Source organism: Mauremys mutica, unplaced genomic scaffold (genome assembly GCF_020497125.1).
Source record: "Mauremys mutica isolate MM-2020 ecotype Southern unplaced genomic scaffold, ASM2049712v1 Super-Scaffold_100248, whole genome shotgun sequence".
Lineage (NCBI taxonomy): Eukaryota > Metazoa > Chordata > Testudines > Geoemydidae > Mauremys > Mauremys mutica.
The window spans coordinates 41094-49570 of record NW_025423294.1 but is presented as its reverse complement, the minus strand read 5'-3'; the positions used below and the strand labels follow the sequence as shown (position 1 = coordinate 49570).

The window sequence follows — 8477 nt, the reverse complement described above, 5'->3', positions numbered from 1 at the left end:
GGCACCAACAGAGCTGTGAGTCTGGAGGTCAGGACTGGGATAGTAGGGGCTGCGGGTCGGGAGTGAGGGGCACCGGCAGCGCAGTAACTGGGGAGCTCAGCGAGGAATCCAGGGGGCTGCGGGTCGGGAGTGAGGGGCACCAGCAGAGCTGTGGGTGTGGAGATCAGGATTGGAATAGGAGAGGCTGCGGGTCGGGAGTGAGGGGCACCAGCAGCACAGTGACTGGGGAGCTCCGCGGGAAGCCCAGTCGCTGCAGGTCGGGAGTGAGGGGCATCAGCAGAGCTGTGGGTCTGGAGATCAGGATTGGGATAGGAGGGGCTGCGGGTCGGGAGTGAGGGGCAGCAGCAGAACTGTGAGTCTGGAGGTCAGGACTGGGATAGCAGGGGCTGCGGGTCGGGAGTGAGGGGCACCGGCAGAGCTGTGAGTCTGGAGGTCAGGACTGGGATAACAGGGGCTGCAGGTCGGGAGTGAGGGGCACCAGCAGAGCTGTGAGTCTGGAGGTCAGGACTGGGATAGCAGGGGCTGCGTGTCGGGAGTGAGGGGCACCGGCAGAGCTGGAGGGAGACCAGGGGGCTGCGGGTCAGGAGTGAGGGGAACCGTCAGAACTGGTGGACGCCTAAGGGCCTGCGGGTCGGGAGTGAGGGGCACCAGCAGAGCTGTGGGTCTGGAGGTCAGGACTGGGATAGTAGTGCTGCGGGTCGGGAGTGAGGGGCACCGTCAGTGCTGGGGGGAACCAAGGGGCTGCGGGTCGGGAGTGAGGGGCACCAGCAGAGCTGTGGGTCTGGAGGTCAGCACTGGGATACTATCCAGCCATATGGTAAGTGATGCCCAGCTGAGCCCATGGCCAGTACGTCCCGCTCCACCCACGACCAGGCTGGGAGCCAGGACTCCTGGTTCTTCTCCCCAGCTGTGGCAGGGCAGTGCAGGCTAGTGGTTAGAGTGGGGGTTGGGAGCCAGGGTATCCGGGTCCCACCGCTGGCTCTGGGAAGGGAGTGGGGGCCAGTCTTGTGCACCCCCTGGCTTGAAGTGGTTTCCATCCTGTGCAGGGTTTACAGTTTTGTTCACTGGCTCTCAGCACCTCCCACTATACAAATTGTCCCAGTGCCGCTGGGTCTAGTGGTTAGAGCCGGGGAGGCTGGGAGCCAGGCAGGGGCGGTGGGTATAAGGGGCCCGGGGAGGCACCTGGCCTGTGCTCCACCCAGAGGCCCTGCTCCCGCGCGTCCTCTCCCCCGCAAGGCCCCATCCTCACTTCACCCTTTCCCAAGCTCCATCTGGCCACATGGGGCCGTGGGGGGAGAGGCCGGGGGTGCAAACGGCAGAGAGGCAGGCGGGGGGGGCCTTGGGGTGGGGGCGAAGAGGCACAAGTGGCAGGGCCTCGGGGGAAGAGACGTGCGAGGTGGGCGGGGGGGGTCAGGGGAGTGGAACAAAGGGGTCCTGAGGGGGGCGTGTGGGCGGGGCCGAAGGGGCGTGTGGGCGGGGCTGAAGGGGGAGTGTGGGCGGGGTGGAGGGGGCGTGTGGGCGGGGCTTCGGCAGGAGGAGGCTGAGTGGCAGCAGGCCTTGGGGCAGGGCCACAGGCCGGGCCCGCCCAGCCTCCCCAAATGGAGGAGTCCCAAGCTGCCCATGGAGCCAGGACTCCTGGGTTCTGTTCCTGGCTCTCCCACAGACTCCCAGTCTGAGCTGGTGCAGCCCATCTCGTCCTCCCTGGTGCCTCGGTTTCCCCCGTGTGAGACGGGTCCCAGTGTGAACGGCTGCAGCGCCGTGGAGAATCTCGTCCCTTCTCCTGGCGGCTCCTTGTTAGCCCTGGGGAAGCAGCCAACTGCTGCAGCCCCTGGCTCCCGTCTGGGCAGCCCGGGGTGAGGGTGGGATCTGGGCAATGGGAAGCAGGAATCCCCCCTTCCCCCACCCCACCCCGGGGACATGGGGGGAGGCTGGTGCTGCGGGGGCAGGGAGTCCTGCAGCCCTCGCAGGGGAGAAGGGGCAGGTTCCCGGCTTGGCTGCTGGTGGGGGCGGGGTGGGGGGCACTGCTGGACTGGGGGCTCCTCCCTGCGGGGTGGAGATGGAGCACGGCCTGCTGGGAGCGGACGTCTCCTCTGGATGGGGTAGGGTGACACTGGCCAAATTGTGGGAGCCCCTGTCCCCCCCCCAGACAAGGGAGGGGCCTCTCAGCCTTGCCGGCTCGTCTCTCTTTCCCCAGGATCGGCCCAGCACCTGGCCTGGCCCAGACCCCTTCCTCAGCGCCAGCAGCTGCCCATTGTGGGGAGTGGAGCGGCCGGGGGGTGGGGGCCTCTCAAGCCCCCCCCGGGGAGCAGGGCCGGGGCACTGGGGGGCAGAGGCTGCGATGGGGGGAGGTGGGTTGGAGAGATGTCGGGGGGTGAAGCTGGGACTCAGGGGGGGAATGGGGCAGGCTGCAGGGAGGAAGTGTGGGGGGGCCACCGGAGGGGAGCTGGGGGGCTGGGAAGCTGCGGGGGGGACACAGCCGGGGGGGGTTGTGGTGACACCGCAGGGGGGGCTGTTCAAGAGGCAGTGGGCTGGGGGGCAGGGCGGGAGCTCGGACAGGGGTCGGGGGGTCAGGCCATCGCGGGTCTCCTGGTGAATGGCACCAGACTGCAGGGAACCCCCCGGCCGGCAGCCCCCCTGCTGGGGGCTCTGGTCACTGCAGCCCCCCCCGATGCACCCTGCTGGGGGCTCTGGTCACTGCAGCCCCCCCCGATGCACCCTGCTGGGGGCTCTGGTCACTGCAGCCCCCCCCGATGCACCCTGCTGGGGGCTCTGGTCACTGCAGCCCCCCCCACCTGCACACTGCTGGGGGCTCTGGTCACTGCAGCCCCCCCCGATGCACCCTGCTGGGGGCTCTGGTCACTGCAGCCCCCCCCGCCGATGCACCCTGCTGGGGGATCTGGTCACTGCAGCCCCCAACCTCACACTGGAACTGGGCGGGGGGGGCAGGTTTCTTCTTGCGCTCCCATTGGTCAGGGCTCTGCCTCCTCTTCCTATTGGCTGTATCGGGAGAGGTGGAGCTTCCGAGAGGGCGTCACGTGGCCTTGAAGCGTTTGCGAGGCGGCTCCTGAGCAGCCCAAACACCCCCCCGAGCGCCCCCTCCCCCACTGCCGCCCCTCCCCCTCTCTGCCCCCGCCCCCAACCCCCCCCGAGCTCCCCCTCCCCCAGTGCCGCCCCTCCCCCTCCTCAGCCCCAGCCCCCAACCCCCCCCGAGCTCCCCCTCCCCCAGTGCCGCCCCTCCCCCTCTCTGCCCCCGCCCCCAACCCCCCCCGAGCTCCCCCTCCCCCTGTGCCGCCCCTCCCCCTCTCTGACCCGCCCCCAACCCCCCCAAACTCCCCCTCCCCCAGTGCCGCCCCTCCCCCCTCTCTGCCCCGCCCCAAACACCCCCCCGAGCTCCCAATCCCCCAGTGCCGCCCCTGCCCCTCTCTGCCCCGCCCCCAACCCCCCCCGAGCTCCCCCTCCCCCAGTGCTGCCCCTCCCCCTCCTCAGCCCCCGCCCCATCACGCCCCCGAGCTCCCCCTCCCCCACTCTGCCGCCCCTCCCCCTCTCTGCCCCTGCCCCCAACACCCCCCCGAGCTCCCCCACCCCCGGTGCCGCCCCTTCCCCTCTCTGCCCACCCCCAACACCCCCCCGAGCGCCCCCTCCCCCAGTGCCGCCCCTCCCCCTCTCTGCCCCGCCCCCAAACACCCCCCCGAGCGCCCCCTCCCCCAGTGCCGCCCATCCCCCTCTCTGCCCCGCCCCCAACCCCCCCGAGCTCCCCCTGCCCCATTGCCGCCCATCCCCCTCTCTGACCCCGCCCCAAAAACCCCCCCGAGCTCCCAATCCCCCCCTGCCGCCCATCCCCCTCTCTGCCCCGCCCCCACACCCCCCCTGAGCGCCCCCTCCCCCCGTGCCGCCCCTCCCCCTCTCTGACCCCGCCCCAAACACCCCCCGAGCTCCCCCTCCCCCAGTGCCGCCCCTCCCCCTCTCTGACCCCACCCCAAACACCCCCCGAGCTCCCCCTCCCCCAGTGCCGCCCCTCCCCCTCTTCTGCCCCCGCCCCCAACACCCCCCGAGCTCCCCCTCCCCCAGTGCCGCCCCTCCCCCTCTCTGCCCCCGCCCCCTAAACCCCGCCCCAGCTCCCCCTCCCCCAGTGCCGCCCCTCCCCCTCTTCTGCCCCCGCCCCCAACACCCCCCGAGCTCCCCCTCCCCCAGTGCCGCCCATCCCCCTCTCTGCCCCCGCCCCCTAATACCGCCCAGCTCCCCCTCCCCCAGTGCCGCCCATCCCCCTCTTCTGTCCCCACCCCAAACACCCCCCCGAGCTCCCCCGCCCCCTGTGCCGCCCCTCCCCCTCTCTGCCCCCGCCCCAAACACCCCCCCGAGCTCCCCCTCCCCCAGTGCCGCCCCTCCCCCTCTTCTGCCCCCGCCCCCAACACCCCCCAAGCTCCCCCTCCCCCAGTGCCGCCCATCCCCCTCTCTGCCCCCGTGCCCAAACTCCCCCCGAGACGCCCCTCCCCCGATGCCGCCCATCCCCCTCTTCTGCCCCCGCCCCCAACACCCCCCAAGCTCCCCCTCCCCCAGTGCCGCCCATCCCCCTCTCTGCCCCCGTGCCCAAAATCCCCCCGAGACGCCCCTCCCCCGATGCCGCCCATCCCCCTCTTCTGCCCCCGCCCCCAACACCCCCCAAGCTCCCCCTCCCCCAGTGCCGCCCATCCCCCTCTTCTGCCCCCGCCCCAAACACACCTCGACACTGCTCCTGGTTTTGGGAGGGGAACAGGAGAAAGGACAAAAGAAGCAAGAGACGAAGAGAAAGGAGGGAGGGATGGATGGAGGAAAAGGTGAAACAAAAAGGACAAAGCCTAATGTCCCCAGTGATTCTAAGGGACAAAATCCAAGGTGCGGAATAAAATTCTGCCTCCTTAAGCTCGTGTTTTCCATGCCTAGAATTCAACTGTCACCAGATGGATCAGACTGAACAGGTTTCAAACCTCAAGGAGGCTCTTACCTTCTAAACAGGGACGGCTGTTTTCTAGTAAAATCAGGAAAAGGGAAGGAGAAAACTCGAAAGAGGTTCCTCCTGGCGCTCACGTCCGTGAACCCGAATACTCTCTCAGTCCTCAAAGAGAGACCTGGAGAAGGAGACTTGCTGAAGCAAAGCCACAGGGGTCTCTGAGGTTTCCCTGGCCCCTCGCCCCCGTCCTGCCTGGCTGATGTCAGCATCTCTCTGTGAGGTCACCACCTTCCCACCACCTTTGACCAATAGTCTGAGGTCCTGCAAAAGGCCTTTGTGATGTCACTGCCACACCCCTCCCTTGCTGTGCTAATGTCCTGCCCTTGCCCAGGCACTTTGGAGGTTTGAGCTACTCCCTGTGGATCACCCCACTCAAGGAACGTTCGTTCTAGGCAGCAAGCCGGCTAGACAGGAAAACATCAGATGCTGCTCCCAATGCTACACTCAGTTTTTCAGAAATTAGTCGACTTTATGACCAGAAGAGACCATTAGAGCATCTAATCTGACCCCCCTGCATATCACAGGCCTCCTGTATGACACAAGAGCTACTTTTGGGGCAAACACATTCCAGAAAGGCATCTAGTCTTCATGAAATGACATCAGGAGATGGTGAATCCACCACTTTCCTTGGTAGATTGTTCCTGTGGTGAATCATCCTCGCTGTTGACTATTTGTGCCTTAGTTGTAATATGAATTTGTCTCTTTTCACCTTCCAGCCATTGGGTCTTGTTATGCCTTTCTCTGCGAGATTAAAGAGCCCTTTCATACCCAATCTTTTCTCTCCATTAAGGCACTTCAACACTTCAATGAAGTCACTTTTCATTCATGAAGGACCCCCCGCCGCCGAATTGCCGCCGAAGACCCAGAGTGGAAGAATCTCCGGAGGCCCGGACCCCACGAGAGTTTTCCAGAGCTCCCGGAGTTAGTGAAGGACCCCGCTCCAGGAGCCCCAAAAAACTCTTGTGGGGGCCCCTGTGGGGACCAGGGCAAATTGCCCCACTTACTCCACCATCTGTTATATTATGTTTTCCAATGTGCATCACTTTGCATTTATCACTTTGCAAAATCTGTCATTTTGTTGCCCTTTCACCCAGTTTTGTGAGATCGTTTTGTAACTCTTCGCAGGCTGCTTTGGACTTAACTTTCCTGAGTAGTTTTGGATCATCTGCAAATTTAGCCACCTCGCTGTTTACCCCTTTTTCCAGATCATTTATGAATATGTTGAATAGCACTTATCCCAGACGACCTGGGGGGCACCACTATTGACCTCTCTCCATTTTGAAAACTGACCATTTAGTCCTACCTTGTAACCAGTTATTTACCCATGAGAGGACCTTCCCTCTCATCCCATTAGAGTGTAATAGAGCAGAATAGGGCTTCCTTGGGTGTGGGTGTGAATTGACAATATATCAGGGGGTTGTGCACATTTATTGTCCTGGTGAAAAAGTGTGTCTGATACTCAGTCTGTGCTGCTCCTGCCAGCTGTGATGGCTGAGGACATTTTCCTTCTCTGCTCCAGGGTCTCTCTTCTGCCAGATTCTCAGCAAGTCAGGCCCCCTGCAGACTATGGCAGAGCAGTTTGGTAATAGGCTGCAGGACTCACCACATAAGAATGTAGCTGCTGTAGCACCTTGACTGTCCATGGGCCAAATCCTGCAGCCCTGGATAACCTCCCACTGATGGCGATGGGAATTGAGCCTTTGTAACTAGCTGCTGGTACCTGAGGTCTCAGCGATGGATTAAACTGGTGGCAAACACAGCTTCAGCCAAAGCAGTGAAGGATGTAAGTGAAAGAGCAAAGCTGGCCATCCGGGGAGTTGCTGCAGTCCCGTAACCACAGCTGGAAGGGAGAAGAGGAAAAACTCCCTAAAGTGCTGGGAGCAGCTCCGAGAAAAGGAAGTTTGTCAGTGAGATCAGTAGCAATAACTGTGAAATGACGGAGTGCTTTCTCCTCTATGCCGACATGGCTGAATTGTGTTACTTTACTGTGAGAATAAGCTTTAAAATATCCTGCTCTAATTTCAGGATGGGTCTGTAACCATAACTGGACTCTGTGGGAAGTGGCCTCTAGATAGTGATCTTTGGGAAGAGCTGGCTGAAGAGCCTTCCTACTCACCAGGAGATCCTGGCTTGGCCTGCCAGTTCCTCCTTGCTGAACCTAGTTTGTCTGTCAGGCTCCTTTCTTTTATTTCTTCTCATGAAAAGAAAAGACCTCACTGCACAATCCTTGTAAGTGCTTGTTCAAGACACAGAGACCCTTCCTTGCAGCTAAGTCTTGGAAAGTGTTAAGTGGTAAATCTGGAGCTGATGGAAAGGTTACCATGACTCAGAGTTGAGCTGAAGCTGCTGTGACTGAAACACAGAGCACTAATCTGTATCTGATCACAGCAGCTTGTGGGAGATGCGCATGTTAGAAGCCCTCTGTCAGCTCAGCTGTGGCTTTCTGTGCACTGAGCCAGCCTGCTCAAGGTCTGCAAGTCTTGAGGGAAATGGGGAACAGTTTTACTTTGGAATTTGAAGGTGTAGTCTTGGACCATCAAGTGGAGTGGTTGCAAATGGCCTGCTAGCGAAGGCACCATGGCTTAGTAGGCTAAAGCACTTGTCTAGTAAACAGGAGATCCTGGGTTCAACTCCCAGTGGTGCCTTGTTCTATAGTCTTTGTCTCCTCTGCTCACATTTTCCTGTGTCTTCCTAGGAAACAGAAGAGACCTCCCTTGACAATCCAAGTAATTGCTTGTGAAGGAAAAGGCTTCTTTCCAGCGGAGCGTTGGAGAGAATCAAATCCTCAGTCTGGTGTTGATGAAAAGGCTATTGGCATTGGCAAGGAGGTTGCTTCCGCTGCAATTTGCTGTGACAGGAGACCCTGTGTTGTGCAGCCATGCAATTCACTGGGGATATCTGTGCACAGAGCCCCTTCTAGAGGGTTCTCTGCAGGGCTTGCAGGAAATGGAGAATGACTGTCCTTTCACCTTTCATGTTATTGTTGATGAAAAATGGAGCAGTTCGGGGAGAAGTCCCAGAGCGTGGCACCATGGCAGAGCTTGCCAAGAGAGCTGCTGGATAAAGAGCAGATTCAGGATCCAGCATCCAGTGCTGCCTTGCTGAACGTGCCTCCTCTTGTCCCCTTTTGGTCAATCTTTTTTGTTAACGGAGAAGCCCGACTCTGGCTAGCCATACAAATGCTTGCAAAAGAAATGGGTCTTTTTGCTGACAACTGTCAAAAGGAGGCTTTGGATAAACATGGAAACAAGGTCAAGGTCACTGTAACTCATCTTGCATGTGCAGCTGTTGAAGCTACAAGGCAGAGCACTAAGCACAGTATTACCACGGCTGGTCACAGCAGGATCTCTGTGTGGTGGGATCTGTGGGGTCCAAGCCCAAACAGTGGAACTGCTCTGTTCTCTTATCTCTCCAGCCTGGGCTGTGTCTTACAATGCTGCACTAGTGACAAGCAGCAAAACCCCCTCCATGTGCTGTGATCACTCAGCCA

At 61.3% G+C, this 8477-nt stretch overlaps 1 non-coding gene across 1 annotated transcript; it reads left to right on the top strand.

Annotated features, from left to right (window-relative positions):
- The first annotated feature begins 7558 nt into the window (after positions 1–7558).
- On the top strand, positions 7559–7632 carry TRNAT-AGU. The gene has a single exon. It is a non-coding gene; the product is annotated as a tRNA-Thr (tRNA).
- Positions 7633–8477: the final 845 nt, after the last annotated feature.